This window comes from Gekko japonicus, unplaced genomic scaffold (assembly GCF_001447785.1).
Source record: "Gekko japonicus isolate JY-2015 unplaced genomic scaffold, Gekko_japonicus_V1.1 scaffold4246, whole genome shotgun sequence".
Classification (NCBI taxonomy): Eukaryota; Metazoa; Chordata; class Lepidosauria; order Squamata; family Gekkonidae; genus Gekko; species Gekko japonicus.
In genome coordinates, this window is record NW_015165370.1 from 58,612 (window position 1) to 75,790 (window position 17,179).

Below are 17,179 nucleotides of genomic sequence, written 5' to 3' on the forward strand. Positions count from 1 at the left end.
GCCTATCTAAAACACGCGTAATGTCCGCTACCTTCGCACCAGGCAGACAAGACACCATACGGTCAGTACGTGGGTTCACCACCGAGCTGTCTACCTGCCTAAGGATCGAATCACCAACTACCAAGAGCCCCCATCCCTCCCTGCCCAGGGATGGTTCCTTGGTACGAAAGGATACCCGTTCACCAGCTGAAGAAGAGGTCCCTTCTGAGGGCACATTCCCCTTATCCTCAGCATGGTGCCATTTCCCCTAGACCCTCATGCTCCCTGACAGCAGCGGGGCTGGCAGATCCAGAGTGGGACATATCTAACAAGTCCCCGAGAGTTTTCTCTATGTGCCTGACTGTCTCTGCTTCTCCAGGTAACCACCATGGCCTCAAGGGAGCAAACTCGTTCCCCGAGAACCAGGAGCTCCTTGCACTGAGCACACACCCAAGACTTCTGACCAGCGGGCAGATAGTCATACATGTGACACTCCGTGCAAAACACTGGATAGCCCCCAACCCCCTGCTGGCATTCTGGCTTCATAACTGCTTTTAAAATAATAATTTTATACAATCCCCCTTTTAAAACCCTTTGTATTTGTGTATAGAAGTCTACTTACCTTACTAGGAACCCAAGGAGACTAGGGCCCTGGCTTTCTGGCTCTTTCTGGGCTTCTTACAGAGCCCCTAGTCTAAGAGCCCCTAGGCTAAGAGCCCCTAAGCTAAGAGCCACAGGCCAAGATCCTCACCCTTTGGCTCTCACCAAAGGGAGAGCCAAAATAAAGCTGTAAGTATTCAGATGTCACATGACTCGTGGCTGTTCTAATTTTCTTTAAACCCTGTAACTGTGAATGTCCCATACTGATAGGGTCTCCAGTTATGGCTTGGGAAAAACCTGGAGATTTGGGGATGTGGAGCCTGAAGAGGGCAGAGTTTGGGGAGGGGAGGGACTTCATTGGGGTGTAATGCCATAGAGTCCACCTTCTAAAGCGGCCATTTTCTCCAGGTGACTGGATCTCTGTCACCTGGGATCAGTTGTAATCCCTGGAGATTCTCCAGTCACCACCTGGAGGCTGGCAACCCCACATACTGTGGAGTGGGAGCAAGTCCGGCACCATAACAAATGCAAGCAGCCCTGCCCCAGCAGTGTGCGAGGAAGCAGCCGCTGGAGGAAACACATGCCAGGAAGGCCACAAGTTGCCAGCTCAGAAATGCTGGGGGGGGGGGCCTGCCTGGCTCCCACCACCATCCTGAAGAGCCAGGCCAGCTGACAGGTGTTGGCGGTTCAACTTCCTGCTTTGAATCAATGATGGCCTTGCAAGCCTGGGAGTGCCTCTCACTGGTATTAACTGCTTCAGTGCTGGCTCTGCTGGCTAGTTCATGGGAGACAGCCTCTGCAATTCTGTGACTGGAATCTCAGACATGTAAATTTGCTGCTAAAAAGAACCTGGGGGGGGGAGGAGAAACAATATGGGTCAGGGCTCTGCCCCTGGAAACAAAAAGGAGGGAGAGTTAGTTCTTCCTAGGGTTGCCAGCTCTGGGTTGGAAAATACCTGGAGACTTTGGAGGTGGATCCGGGAGAGGGAGGGGTTTGAGGAGGGGGAGGGACCTCAGCATGGTACGATGCCATAGAGTCCACGCTCCAAAGCAGCCATTTTCTCCAGGGGAGCTGATCTCCGTCAGCTGGAGATCAGTTGTGAAAGCTGGAGGTCTCCAGGCCCCACCTGGAGGCTGGCAACCCTAGTTCTTCTTGCTGAGCTATTTCCCAGATTGAAAATGGCCCTGGATTGTTTTACATCCCTCTAGGTAAGAAAAAAAGAAAACATACTTGTATTCTGTTTATTGTTTTCACTTCTTGGTGGTGGAAAGGGCCGTCAGCCACAGAATACCTTGTAAGGTTTTCCAGGCAAGAGATGAGCAGAGCTGGTTTGCCATTGCATAGCAATCTGCATAGCAATCCTGGGCTTCCTTGGCAGTCTCCCATCCAAGTACTAACCCTAAGCACCCCTGCCCCCACCCACTGATTCTGGGCCCCCAAATTCCTCGTCCTTGAGTTTTGCCCAAGACCCCAGAATCACTAAGGTTGACCCTGAGCTGCTTTTAAACCACCCCTTTCACTACTGGAGTTCCAGCAGCAGAACTCCGGTCTCACATGCAGCTTGGCTGTTAAGCCACTGTGTCTGCTTCAGCCTGCAGCTTCAACCAAAATTAATGCAATAACTGAGGCTGTAATCCTAATGCACAACTACTCAGAAGAAAGTCCCATGTAAATCAGTGAGGCTTCTGAGTAATCCCAAACACGACCATGGGCACAAATCCTGCTTATTCCACCACTGAATTCTTGCGTCACTCCTTTGGTTTCTTTTTGATGGATTATTTTTGCTAACAGAGTGCTCAAGGCACATAGCACAGCTAAATCTATACGGAGTTTGTGTGCTGTAGAAACAAAGTTACACACGGAGCCTCTTTATATTTGCAAAACTAATATGAGTCCTTTATTGGAAGGAACTCCATTCCAAACAGGATAAAGACAGGATTCTAATCTACTCTAACTAGTCTAACTAGCTAGGATGGATAGAGATACAGGAAGAATGTCCTGCTCTCATGCTGCCAAGATGGAGAAAGCTTGTATAGTATGGAGAAAAGGTGCTAAGACCAGAAGGAAGGGAGTTTCCCTAAGAGTAGCGATCTACACATCAAAAGGATAGTATCAGAGAGTAAAAGGAAGGATAGTCAGACCAATTTCCTACAGCCGCTGCTCTGCGCTCGCTCCTATCTTTGCCCCGATGGTACGTGTCAATTTCCCACTTGAAGCCGCATGGCCGCATTTTGACCCGCAACTTCGCCCGATTTCCCCCGCGGTTTCGTGATCCTGTTTTTTTGAGGATTATAAAACCATGGGAAAAATCGGGCAAAGCCGCGGGTCAAAATGCGGCCACGCGGCTTCAAGTGAGAAATTTACATGTACCATCAGGGCCAAGAGAGGAGCGAGCGCAGAGCAGCGGCTGTGGGAAATCGGCCTCAGTGTTCTGGTCTCTCTGACTCTCTTATAAACCCTCTCTGAAGTTTGAGACTAAGAGACAGCGGAAAGTCCTTCACTTCCAACACTTTTCTTCCATCTGGGCCATGAATTTGTCTGTTTTTTTAAAGCCATCTAAGCTAGGACAAATGCTTGCCAAACGAGCACTTATGATATTACCGTTAGTCATTACTTTTGTACCCTGCCCTTCCTCTAAGGAGTGCTGAGGTACAGGTTGGCCTGTGAACTTAAGTGCAATGGAGAGGTACTAATGACTGGCCCACTCCACTCAAGGAGCGTCATATATTGAGACCAGTTGCAAAGCGCTCAGGTACAATCAAAACTGGAAAGCCCATCAGTTTTTTCTCATGCCTGTACGATGAGAGAGATATGAAATACAGAGCACAGGGGAAATACAGAGGAAATACAGAGGATGTGGGGAGACCAGAGTTTGGATTCTTGCTCAGATGTATATAGATTGTTGGGTGACCTTTGACCTATCACATACTCTCAGCGTGGATAGCCCACATGTATCCTGTTCTGAGCACCTTGGAGGAAGGGTAGAGGATAAGTATGAGAAGTAAATAGATAAACAGCATCTGCTATGCACAACTGGCAAACTTAGGGGGCAACTGCTAGGGTTGCCAGCTCTGGGTCGGGAAATACCTGGAGTTTTGGGCGGTGGAGCCTGGGGAGGGCGGGGTTTGGGTGGGATGGGACCTCAGTAGGATACAATGCCATAGTGTCCACCCTCCGAAACAGCCGTTTTCTCCAGGGGAACAGATCTTGGTTGTCTGGAGATCAATTGCAATAGTGGGAGATCTCCAGGTGCCACTTGGCGGTTGGCAACCCTAGCAACAGTCCTTATGTGTATTTGCTTACTCTGTACTCACTCATAAGGGATGGAAGTGCCATCAAGCTGCAGCTGAGTTAGAGCAACCCCAGCAAGGGGCTTTCAAGAGAAGTAAGAAGCAGAGGTGGGTTACCATTAGCCTTCTTCTGCAGAACCTTCCATGGTGGTCCCCCAGTCAACTACCAACCCTGCTTTGTTTCCAAGATCTTACGAGAGCAGGCTGTACTAGGTTTGCCAGCCTCCAGGTGAAGCCTGGAGATTTCCCGGAATTACAAGTGATCTCCAGACTACAGAAATGAGTTCCCCTGGAGGAAATGGCTGCTTTGGAGGGCGGACTCTATGGCATTGTACTCTGCTAAGGGAAAGCAGATTAATGCCAGCAGCCAAGAGTTCCTTCCATCATCTGCACCACAGGCCCCTGGACAAAGATTCCTAACTCTAACCCTCCCCATGACGCTCATCCAAACCAAATATCGTAGCAAAAAATTACTTGAATGGCTGTTAGCATGCATCTATAATAATAATAATAAAAGGATCCACATGTCCACCAGCTTCAGGATGATCATGGGAATTCCCGAGCCAAACATTAAAGGAATTGGAATATCTTGGCCCAGGTTATCTCCAGACTCCCGTGCTATTTGCAAAGGAATCTTAACATTGTGTAGTGGTTAAAGTATTGGACTAGGACCTGGGAAGTCCAGGTTCAGATCCCCACTCATGCCATGGAAGCGTGGGTGGTCTTGGACCAGTCACAGCCTCTCACCCTAATCTACCTCGTAGGGTCGTCGTGAGGATAAAACATAGGAGAGGAGAACCATGAAAGTTGCTTTGCATCTCCCTTGGGGATAAAGGCAGGATTTAAAGTAAATAAATAAACAAGCTCTAACCTCTGTTCCTCATTTGTTACCACTGAGGCAGATTAACATTTATTATCATTCATGTTAAGAGTGGAAGGGGAGGGGAAGCATTCTTTTACTATTTCATAGATTACGGGGAAATATTAACTTCCCCTTCTGTCCATAATATCAACAGAGGCTTGCTTCTATACTACTATTAAATACATTCTAAGTTGTGAACCAGGATGAGATTTTTGATTGACTGATTGATTGATTGATTGCTACCACAGATGAACAAGGCTGCCCTGGCAAGATCTGGCTGTGCAGGAGGTGGGTGGGACTAAAGGCAAAAGGAAACCATAGACCTTGTTAGGAGGCTGCATCCTGTTGTGGCTAGTCTTCCCTGGCTCCAGTGCAGGCTTGGTTGATTATGAGTTTAGCAGAGGTTGTTTGAGGCTGGAGTGCGCCGAAGCACCGCTCTGGCAGCCCCGGTGGCCGCAAGCCCCGCCCCCAGCTCCCCACCCCCGCCCCTGTGCTTTTTTAGTCAAGAATTGCGCAGGAATAGCGGCGCAATCTCTCCATTGTATTCTATGGCCCCGTACAATACAATGGAGAGATCCTGATGCTTCTGTAGCGCAACTCCAGAGAGAAGGGGTTTAAAGTTTACCCGCGATTGCATCTGATCACACACTGATGGGCTGCACCCGCAGCTTCAAAGAGAGGTGTGATCATGCAACTGCGAGTCAAATTCCTCCGGAGGAAATAGCCTTGCTTCCCCCCTCCCCTCCCCCGTTTTATTTGGCGCGTGTGACTGCACCCTCAGTTAGGATACGCCTCACCAGGGCTCTTTTTGTAGAAAAAGCCCAGCAGGAACTCATTAGCATAATAGGCCACACCCAACAGCAGAAACTCATTAGCATATTGGGCCACACCCCTGACAGCACAGCTCATTAGCACATTAGGCCACACCCCCATGTTACCAGAAGTGTGGTCATCCAGCCACACCCACCTTTCGCTTCTTATTCTGTTTACCTTGTTTGTTGTCCAAACCCAGGGGTTTTTTTGTAGCAGGACCTCCTTTGCATGTTAGGCCACACACCCCTAATGTAGCCAATCCGAATGAGTTTCTGCTGTTGGGTGTGGCCTGTTATGCTAATGAGTTCCTGCTGGGCGTGGCCAACTCGGGATCCAACTGAAACTCCATTCCTGCGCGTTCCTGCTCAAAAATAGCCCTGTAGCCTCACCATCTTCATCATCACTAACATCACCATGATGGAAAACCAGACTCTGAACTGAAGATCAGTTAGGTGAACTAGAAATCCGAGCTCTTAGATTAGGGGATTTTCTCCTTCTGATTTACCCTCCTGAATTAGGATGAGATTCTACAGCGGACTTGGCTGCTGCGGCCGCCACACAGGAACTGTGCAAAATACGAAGAGGAAAACACGACGTCTGGTCTTTTGCAAGTTCTTCCACCCGTAAAGACTTTTTTAAATAGAAAGGCTAATGTTTGCGCTAACAGGAACCCCCCGATTAGTGCTGCTGATGTAGCTCTATCAGGCTTTCTGGCTGAGTCTCCTCTCGGGTCAGCGGCAATCTACTAACTGCAGACAGCAGCTAAATGCTTGGCTCAGCGAGACTTGCATGATGATCATCAGGGAGTGCCAGGAAGAAAAGTCCTTGCTTGTACCCCACTGTCCACTCCCGCCCCAGTCAGGAACCTGACTAGCAGAGCTACACTTGGCCCTCCCGGTGGGCCGATCGCCCACAGCCCCTAAGACAGAGGGGAGGGAGGACATCTGAGTGAATTATCAAGTAATGCCACTATGCCATATTTAAACTTGCATTTCCACAATTCTATTTCTCCACACACACATTTATGGCTATTGTAACATTTCGGGGATGTGGGCAGGGGAGGGGGAATGAGCAGCTTGTTATTTTGCCCCCAAAGCATCCTCATCAGCTCTTTTATCCAGACCATCGTATTTTCCAGAGCTGCAATCTGGAACCTCTCCGCTTACCATATTCCACTTACTTAGGTATTCTGATAGATAGAAAATATTGCTGCTATAAACTGCACACCTTTCTTCTTCTTTTAACTAACACTCATTCTGGCATTCCGTGCTACCCTTACTGGCATCAAAAAACAATTATTGATTGTGGTTTCCAGTACCACAACTTCCTGTATTGTAAACAGTCACTCCTTTCCCAGCTGAAACTTTCTCTTAATTTTCCAGAGTTGTTTGATTAAATCATGAACTTGGCCATGCTCTACTAATGTTCTACTAATCCCCTTCTTGAACTGTGCCATCGCATAGCGGATACAGTGGCTACAGTCATAAGAATGCTTTCCTGGGAGTAAACCCCCCCCCCTTTGAATAAAATGGGATTTACTACTCTAATGACTTGCTTAGGGTTGCTCCCAGTATTTCAATACACAGGACAGAACACTCTCTCTCTCTTTCCCCTTCTGTGTCTCTCTCTCTCTCTCTCTCTCTCTTCCTAACCCACCTCATACACTATGAATCTCATTTATGAGTTATATTTTGCAACATGAAATACATCCATCACTGCTCTACACAGGAACAAGAAGTATAAACCTGATAGGCCACTGACAATTAAACAAGAATCAAAAACAGTAAATCGATCAAACTAAATATATTTACTTTTCTTTTTTTAAAATTCTGTTCTTTATGGTGTGCACAGGGTGTGTGTACATCTCATTCTGTCTCCAGACTAAATCAAAGAATGCAGTGCAGAATTCCTCTGATAAATTAAACAGGAAAACAAGTACACATGGAAAGAGGCATGCCTAAGGTATACTGGACCCCGATTGCTAAGGTAAGAACCAACAGGTAAGAACCAGCACCTTGAATTGAGCATAGAGGAAACTCAATACCCAGAGCTCTAAGACTAGAGTGAGAACATAAGAACTTAAGAGATGCCAATGTTGGATCAGGCCAAAGGCCCATCCCGTCCAACACTCTGTGTCACACAGTGGCCAGAAATACCAGTGCCATCAGGAGGTCCACCAGTGGGGCCAGGACATTAGAAGCCCTCCCACTGTTGACCCCCCCCCAAGCACCAAGAAGACAGAACATCACTTGCCCCAGAGCCCCTATCTATACCTTGTGGCTAATAGCCACTGATGGACCTCTGTAGTAGTATTTTTCCCCCAAGCTCTTCCTGACAAATCTGTTACATTCTATTGAAAGCCAGTGTGGTGTAGTGATTGGAAGGTTGGCATAGGATCTGGGTGGGTTTAGGTCTCCAATCCACTCTGCCACGGCAGCTCCCTGGGTGACCTCAGGCCAATCATTCCCTCTAAGTCTGAGCTACCTCTTAGGGTTATTGTGAAGATTAAATGGAGGAGAGGAGAATTATGTGAGTCATTTTGGGTCCCCGTGGGGGAGAAAGCTGAAGTATAAATGAAGTAAACAAGTAAGTGAGTGAGTAAGTTCTGCACTATTAGTGGAAGCTTTTAAGCTCTAGGGCATATGAATTCCAATTCGCTTCTAGAACAGGGACAAAAATGCTGTCTGATCAAGGTGTTGTTGTTTTTTAAAAGGGCCAGGGCTTTTTCTGTGGTGGCTCCACGCTGGTGGAATGAGCTCCCAGAAGATATTAGGGCCTTGCAGGAACTTCTACAGTTCCACAGGGCCTGCAAGATGGAGCTCTTCCACCAGGCTTTTGATTGAGGAGCTGCACCTAAGAGCTGAATATCCGTTTAAGACTCTTCACCCTGGAACCATCATCGGGAGCCTGTGCCTCGGTATAAATTGGAATTTAGCATGGGACTGAGATAATAGTCCTAAAATCATTGCTGACTGTATTCCCGCTATGATTGATTTGATACTGTGTTCAGCCATTGCATATGTAATGCTGCATACTAGCACTTTTTAAATGTCTTATGAACGTTCTGTTTTTATTTGTTGTAAAGGTTGAAGGTCAAAGAAGACGGGGACGGCAAAGGATGAGATGGTTAGACAGTGTCATCGATGCAACGAACATGAAATTGAGCAAACTTCAGAGGACGGCGGAAGACAGGAAGGCCTGGCGTGCTCTGGTCCATGGAGTCATGAAGAGTCGGACTCGACTGTGCGACTGAACAACAACAACAATCTTTTTATGTAAGCTGCCCTGAGCCTGCTTTGGCAGGGTGGGTGGGGTACAAATTAAACAAACAAGCACACAAACAAATAAAGTCAACCCAGCATAATACATACATACATTGGTTTGGAAGACAGCTATCCCACCTTTCTATTATAAAATAAAATAAAACAAGTGGCCATGTAGCTGCCTTTCACTAGATCAGACCACTGGCCCATATAACCTAATGCTGTCTGCTCTGAGTAGTCATGGTTTTCCAGGATCTCATGCAGGGATTTCACCCCCACCCCCACCCCATTTTTGCAACATAAGATCCTTTCAGGTGGAGATGCCAGGATTTGGATCTGGGGCTTTCAAATTATAAAGTGTACGTTCTGCTACTCTCTCATATGCACACTCTGCAGTCTCAAAAGAAATGAAGACGTATATATATTGAGGATGGCAGAGATGTCTATCAGTGGCTACTAACCATGGTGACTAAAAGGAACCCTCACATTCAGAGGCAGTCAACCTCTGAATAGTGGTGTCAGGAGGCAACATCAGGGGAGGCCTTGGCACTCTACGCCCTGTTGTTGGCCCTCCAGAGGAATTGGTTGGCCACTGAGTGAGGCAGAATGTTGGACCAGTAGGATCGCCAACTCTGAGTTGGGACATACCTGGGCATTCTGGGGGTGGAGCCTGGGGAGGGAGGGGCTGGGAAGGGGCAGGACCTCAGTGAGATGTAACACTACAAAGTCCACCCTCCAAAGCAGCCATTTTCTCCATGGAAAATGATCTCTGTGGCCTGGATATAAGTTTTAATTCCTGGAAGTATCCATGCCCCACCTGGAGACTGGCAATCCTATGGACCAGATGAACCACTGGTCTGATCCAGCATGGCTCTTCATATGGCCTTAGTAATTACTAGAGAGAACACTGGCATAGATGTAATAGAAGGTCCATGGCACGTTTTACAAAACAGTGACATGGAAAGCACCCCAATGCACGACCAAGCATGCTCCCTGCATCACTGATGAAAACTGCACATGAATGCCTTGTCCTGTGAGCATACACGGTATTTATCTTCTGGGAAGTCACAGCCAATCATGGATGAGCAGCAAAAGACACCTATGTATGACAGTCACGTGTGATGTTTTACACACCCAAACCACATGCCCATTTCTGTGTAGTAATGAGAATTTGTCCAGAGTATTAAAGCACAGCTTCTAAGGAAAAAGATATTGTCTGTAACCAAGTTTATTTTGGATACACAAACACCACTTCCTTGACTTTCTGCCAGATCCTGCAACCATATATAATAACCGGATCTGTAATCAGATTCCCTCCGTTGTCAGGGTCAAGAGATCAGCACACTATCAGCTTTTTTTTTTAAAAAAAAAAATCGTAACACCTGCCTTTATAGCACTGTATAAAAACGCCAACCTTCACCTTTGATTTATAAGGCTCCCCCGGACTCTGCACAGGTGCCATAAAATAGCAGTAACCTTATCAGTCCTACTTGCATAAAGTTCATCTCTGAGGCGAGCAACTTTCCGTTCCCCTTTTTAGATCCGAACCTTTTCAAAAAGACTGGCAGAAGGACAGCAAAGGAGGCCATCGATATCCAGCAAGCAATGCCTGTCAAACTTGCAAGCCAAACTTCAGCAGAGCTTAAAAACTGAAAATGTTTTTGAGGGACAAATTCAGTCTAAATTATGAGATGGTACTGGTAGGGAACAGGCAGCCATGCCTTGCTGGAGAAGCAAACGGTTGCATTTATTGGTCCACTCAAGTGCAGTCCTATGCCCTTCTGAGCCTATTGATTTCAATGGGTTAAGAAGGGTATAACTTGGTTTAGGATTGTCCTCCTAGCTAGCATCATGGACTGATTAGCAGCTGTTCACCAGGGTCTCATCTAGAGGTGTTTCCTAGCTCTGAGGGCTTTCAACTAAAGAATGGGTCCTTATACATGAAAAGAACATGCTCTAGTACTGAGCGATGGCTCTTCTCTCTATAGCAATTCCCAAGGAGCCCTGCTATCTGGAATCCTTTGTGTTGCACTGCCGGGAATTAAACCTGAGACCTCATCCATGAAAAGCACTTGCTCAGGAAGCACAGTTACTTAGGAGCAACTAAAGAAGGGTTTTAACCTGTGCTCTTGTGTGTGCAATACACATGCTCAAGTACTACGTTATGGCCCCTCCCTACATAGGAATTCTCAAGAAGCCCTGCTATCTACAGCTGCTGGGGATTGAACCTGGGACCTTCCGCACACAAAGCACATGACTGAACTACGGGACAGCACCAAGAGCCTATGCATAACCCGGCTCCCATCCAAGTGCGACTCAAAGTCCTGCTGCCTATGCCACATGTTCACTACTTAGGCACACTATGCAAGCCACAGTTGTGGGTGTTTGGGTGTTAAGGGCCATCAAGTTGCTTCCGACATATGGCAACCCTACGAATTAATGACCTCCAAAACATCCTGTCATTAACAGCCTTGCTCAGGTCTTGCAAGCTGAAAGCAGTGGCTTCCTAGACTCAGTCAATCCAACTCATGTTGGGTCCTCTTTTCCTGCTGCCTTCACCTTTTCCTAGTTTTATTTGGCACTTTCACACACACTAAATAACGCACTTTCAATCCACTTTCAATGCACTTTGCAATGGGATTTTCCTGTGTGAAATGGTAAAAGGCACTTGCAAACAGTCGCTGAAGTGGATTGAAACTGCATTACTTAGCATGTGTGAAAGCATAACAACAACAACAACAAGAACAAGAATAATAAGAATAAGAATAATAAGGATGTCTAAACCACCCTCCCCCGAAAGGCTCAGGGTGGTGTACATCATATTTAAAATACAGTTCAGTTAAAAACATTCCAAAGTATAAATTAATTAAATTAAAACCCAACCATCAGTCATGTTGTTCAGTAAACCAGTGAAACCATTAACCTGCAGTCCTAGATGGCATTCTGCATGTGGTTGCTTCCTCCAAGGGGCAGGGTCCTGGGCCGGATTAGATGGGAAATGATTGCTGTCCTCAACCATAGGCTGGTGGGACGTCTCTGTTTTGCACACCCTGCAGAACAGATGTCACCAGGTAGGGAGTTCCACCAGCAGGATCCGGGGCCAAAAAAGCCCTGGCTCTGGTTGAGGACAGCCGGACATCTCTTGGGCCTGGGATCACCAGCAGATTTTGACCTTGTGAGACTCTAGGGAGTCTTGTCTTCTCATGTGACCCAAGTACCATAGCCATCACTAGCTTTATATATAATGACAGAGCCCAAGGTTGCAGATCTGCACATTGTTCTGCTGTTTGAACCCATTGTGGCCAAGCTATGCGCAGGTCAGGACAGTGACTCAGCTTCCTAGGGTATGGTTGGAGAGTACATGAAAACTGCTGAAGGGAGGCAGGTCTGGGTCTGATCAGTGCCTGCATGGGAGACCTCAGGGCAATCCTGTGCAAGCTGTCTCAAGTGCCAAAGTGGTAGAAACAGCAGGATGTAAGCATCATAGATAGGAAGGAAGGAAGGAAGGAAGGAAGGAAGGAAGGAGACAAAAAGACAGTTAATTCCTTTGAAATGTGGCACTGGAGGAGAGTTTGAAGGATACTGTGGGCCACCAAAAAGACAACCGAGGCCTGGGTTCGGTCACAGAGACCTGAGCCTTGCTGCACATGAGGTACAAATGGAAGTAAATAAAAGAAATGCAGCAGACAATGGCCAGATACTGGAGGACAGAGCTGAATCTGCTAACTATTGAATCTGCTAACTATTTTGTACCTCTGGCCACTGTCTCCTGCATTTATTTATATATTTGCTTCATTTTATACCTCACCTTTTCCCCCCAAAGAGGACCCAGTGTGACTTACTTAATTCTCCATTCTATCCTCACAACTGCCCTGTGAAGTAGGTTTGGCTGAAAGAAGCTCTTATCAGAACTACGGCTTGCCCAAGGTCATCCAGCAGGTGCAAGTGGAGGAGTGGGGAATCAAACCCGGTTCTCCCAGATTAGAGTCTGTGCACTTAACCACTACACCAAACTCTCTCAGACAATAATGCTAGGGAAAGTCAAAAGCAGCAGGAAAAGAGGACCTGATAAAGGCAACAACAGGACGTTTTAGAGGTCATTATTTCATAGGGTCACCATAAATTGGAAGAGGCTTGACAGCACTTAACACACACAACGAATAAGCATAATCAACGGTAGATCCGAACAAAAGTTTCCTCCCTTATTAAAAAAAGCCCTCTGATTTAAACCATTTATTATTGTTCAATAATAAACTATTAACTGGGTAGACAGGAAGAGGACGAATCTAGCAGTGCCTTGTGTCTGTCTGGGAAGGTGCTAGGGAAGATCTTGCTAGTTAGCAGCAGCTGAGTAACATCTCTCTGAGGCTGCTTTCCTCTCTGCACAGAGAGATTTAAGTCCTGGATATGCCCAGAGGCACGAGCCCTTGGGCATAAGCCAAAGGGCTCCTGTCCATCAGCTGTTAGCTTGAGGGTCAGAACCTGGAGCTGGGCAGAAGATCAGATGGTGTAGAGAGAAGCCCCACTTAGCAATCGGAAGTTTCCCCGTTCTTTCTTGTTTGTCGCGGTACCCAGGGCCATTTTTGGGCAGGAACGCACAGGAACGGAGTTCCGGCTGGCTTCAGAGTTGGCCACGCCCGCTACAGCCAAATCCTCTCTAGGAAGGCCTAGAGAGCGACCCCCTGATGACTCTAAGGTGGGCGGGCCAGGGGGGGCCTGGAAGGATCAGGGAGGCATTTAAATGCCTCCCCCAGTCTGTCCAAGGGGCGGTTTGCCCGGGCTCCCCAAGGGAAGGCATGGGGGTGTGGCCTAATATGTCAACAAACTGTGCTGTCGGGTGTGGCCTAATATGCTAATGAATTTCTTCTGTTGGGTGTGGCCTATTATGCTAATGAGTTCCTGCTGGGCTTTTTCTACAAAAAAAAAGCCCTGGCGGTACCTATTTTTACTCTGCATTGTTAGGTGTTTTGGGTCCCCACTGAGGAGAAAAGAAGACTGAAATTTACGCAGCAAACAAAGCAATAAGGTTGCTATTGGTCATCCTTTATAGAAAATATTTTGCACAGGAGAAAGGCAACTTTAGAGCGAACAATGTGTCCATGATCTTCAGGTGATTCATGGAGGCCTTATGGGTGATTACTAGCCAGGCTGCAGACAATGGTAACTGCGGAAATAAAAATAAAAGCTGTGTGTGGGGGGGGGAGACTTCCTCATCCTGGCAAGGAGTGGCTGTTAGGGTGCAAACAATAGCAAGACCCCATGAGTGGGTGTGGCATTTAAATTACTTTCCTTGGGAGGGAGACCTGGTAATAATAATTATTATCGTACGGCAATAGGTATAGTATAGCCAGGAGTTCCGAAGATCGTCTGGCAGCCTGAAACTCTAGCTCTTTCTGTGGTGAGTTAGGTTCCATGTGCCTTGTTCTGTGCACCTCAGCGTCTAGTCATGCCGGCCACGTGACCATGGAAACATTTCCGGACAGCGCTGGCTCTTCGGCTTGGAAACAGAGATGAGCACCACGACCCTAGAGTCGGATTCGACTGGCTTTCGAGCAAGGGAAACCTTTACGTAGGTTTATTGGGGGGGGGACTGGGAGAACTATGACTGGCCCAAGGCCACCCAACTGGCTCCATGTGGAGGAGTGGGGAATCGAACCCAGTTCTCCAGATTAGACTCCGCCACTCTTAACCACTTCACCAAACTGGCTCTCAGAGATCTGGTATCTCCGTTCGACAGGGATCCTTCCCATAAGCACTACCACCTTGCCAATTTGGACTAAGGATTGTTATCCCCAGCCTTTGTTTAGATAGTATTTTTAATTTGCAAAAATGCTTTCTTAATCTAGTTCACTCTTTGGAACTACTCCTCAACGTAGGCTTTTATGTTCCCATTTAATCGAACAGGACTTGAGGCTGAAAGCTGGTAACATGCCAAAAGGCACTCAGATAAGTCTCTCTCTCTTCCTGTATGCTAACAGTGGAAGTATACAGTTACACCTTTAAAATTTATAGAAGTCAATGGGATTAGAAAAATTAACCCTGTTTGGGATCAAACTGGTGATTTCCCAGTGACAGAGAAGGGAAGGCATACTTCTCTCCACACCTAGCTAGCAGCCCAGAACGAAGTCTGAAAAATAGGTAAATAAGTTTTAAGGGTCTCTGGGAACATGCCGAGTGATTTTTCTTTAGCAATCACAACCTAATGCAATGCATTTTAAATCAAAGAGTAATGAGTCCAGGGCAACACAGCATAGCCTTCATGCAAGCTTCAGTCTCGGCACTTCTCTTATTAGAAATTAAACCTTGTCTGGTTCCTGAAGCTGAACTGCCTTTCTCTTTCACAGAACTCTTCTCCTCCCTCTCGCCACCAGCCCTTCTCAAAAATACTTCTACCTGCACAAGCCTGGAAGAAATTTTCGGTCTCTCAGCAACATCACCAAACAAGGCTCTCGGCTTCTACCCAGGAAATGGAAGGTAAGAACAAACTTTTAAGGCTTCCTCTGGAAATCAGAAACAAGACAGGCTTTCAATGCACGGGGATTTCCTCCAGACAGGGGGAGAGGTCTGTTATTGTAATAACACAGAGAGGATGCCCTCCCTGAAAGCAAACAACCCAGTCTAGGATGCTGATTTCCGATTCTGCAGAGGGAAGGGAAACAGCCCCAGCTCCTGGTGTGTGCAGAGCCTTGGGAGAAGGACAAAGTGGTCCGACTGCAAGTGAGAATTAAGTTGGCAAAGCAGGAGAGAGGCACTGTGAAGAGAGCATCAAGACTGGTTTCAGATACTCACCCTCCGATAACAAGGAGAGGTCCTGTGGCTCTGCAGTCAAGTCCTTGCCTCCTATTCCAATCCTGGGGAGGATCCAAGAGAACAAGGCAGGCGGCCCCCAGCTCAGCAGGAGCTGTCCATGGTGTATGGCTTCTGAAGGGGCTCGTGTCTCACACAAGCCGCCTTCGCCACACCCACTTCCCTCCTGCACCACCTGCCACTGCTGACCTCCATCCCCCCGCCTCTCAGCGTTCAAGACTGCAAAGTCGATATGGTTAATCATTACAGCTTAGCAAAGTGCTCATCGATCTGATGGGTGGGCGGGTGGGAGTGCGTGTGGCAGGAGGACTGAGATATTTGCAAGGATCCTAGGGGAGTGCCATGCATTTAGGGCTGCTGTGTGCACAGACATAGTACCCCCACCCCCTGAGGTTCCTGCCTGTCTATGAGAGCTGGACTACCCACTGACAGAGGTGAAGACCAGGTCTTGCCCTTGCTGCAAGAATATCCCCCCCCCCATACTTTTGTTCTTCCCTACAGCAGTGAATGACAGCCACGTACGTTTAAGGAAGGAAGTGGAAAGGTGCATTTGGTCATGTCACGGGAGCTCGAGGGAAACCTGATCTCTGCTGCTGGTGCTCCCAGTGGTTAAGGTTCAAGCTTGCTCTTACATAGTCTGTCAACGGCAGAACCCCATCCTGGATCCTTTTTTTTGCAGTACAGTCTCTAAGCAGCTGGAGAGCCAGCATGGTGTAGTGGTTAAGAGTGGCAAGCTCTAACCTGGAGAACTGGGTTTGATTCCCCACTTCTCCATGTGAAGCCTGCTGGGTGACCTTGGGCCAGTCACAATTCTCTCAGAACTCTCTCAGCCCCACCTACCTCACAAGGGTGCCTGTTGTGAGGAGAGGAAGGAAGAAGAAGAAGAGATTGAATTTATACCCCGCCCTTCACTTGGAGTCTCAGAGTGTCTTACAAACTCCTTTCCCTTCCCCCTCCCCAGAACAGACACCCTGTGAGGTGGGTGGGGCTGAGAGAACTCTGACACAAACTGCTCTTTTCCAAGGACAGCTGTGCCAGAGCTTGTGACTGACCCAAGGTCACATCAGCAGGTGCAAGTGGAGGAGTGGGGAATCAAACCCGGTTCTCCCAGATTAGAGTCCGGACACTTAACCACTACACCAAACTGGCTTACAAGGTGATTGTAAGCTACCCTGAGACTCCTTAAGGTAGAGAAAAGTGGGGTACTAAAAATTACTCTTCTTCTAAGGAGAGCTACACTGTTGAACATCATTGTACATCATTCTGAAGGAGGAAAGGTGGCCCTGGGGCCAAATCAGGGCCCAGAGGCATACCGGGCGGTGGTGCAACTATATATTCAATCAAGTAGCAGGAAAAACGCTCACAGTTTTGCTTGAAAGAAACTTGAGTAGTGTCTCTAAGGTAGAGTGTGCCACTGAACTGTAGCCAACTCATGGCAACCCCGTGATGTTCCACCTCATGGGGTTCTCAAAGCAAGAGATGAGCAGAGGTGGTTTGCCCTTCCCTTCCTCTGCATAGCAGCCTCAGTCTCCCTTGGTGGTCTCCCATCCAAGGACCGACCCTGC

At 47.6% G+C, this 17,179-nt stretch overlaps 1 protein-coding gene across 1 annotated transcript in view; it reads right to left on the minus strand.

Annotated features, from left to right (window-relative positions):
- MYO1A (myosin IA) overlaps window positions 1-15,607 on the minus strand; it is a gene marked incomplete at its 3' end in the record, with an annotated part of 73,304 nt that extends 57,697 nt beyond the window's left edge. The window contains exon 1 of the mRNA XM_015410622.1: window positions 15,597-15,607. The remainder of the gene's footprint in view (window positions 1-15,596) is intronic.
- Between the last annotated feature and the right edge of the window lie 1,572 nt (window positions 15,608-17,179).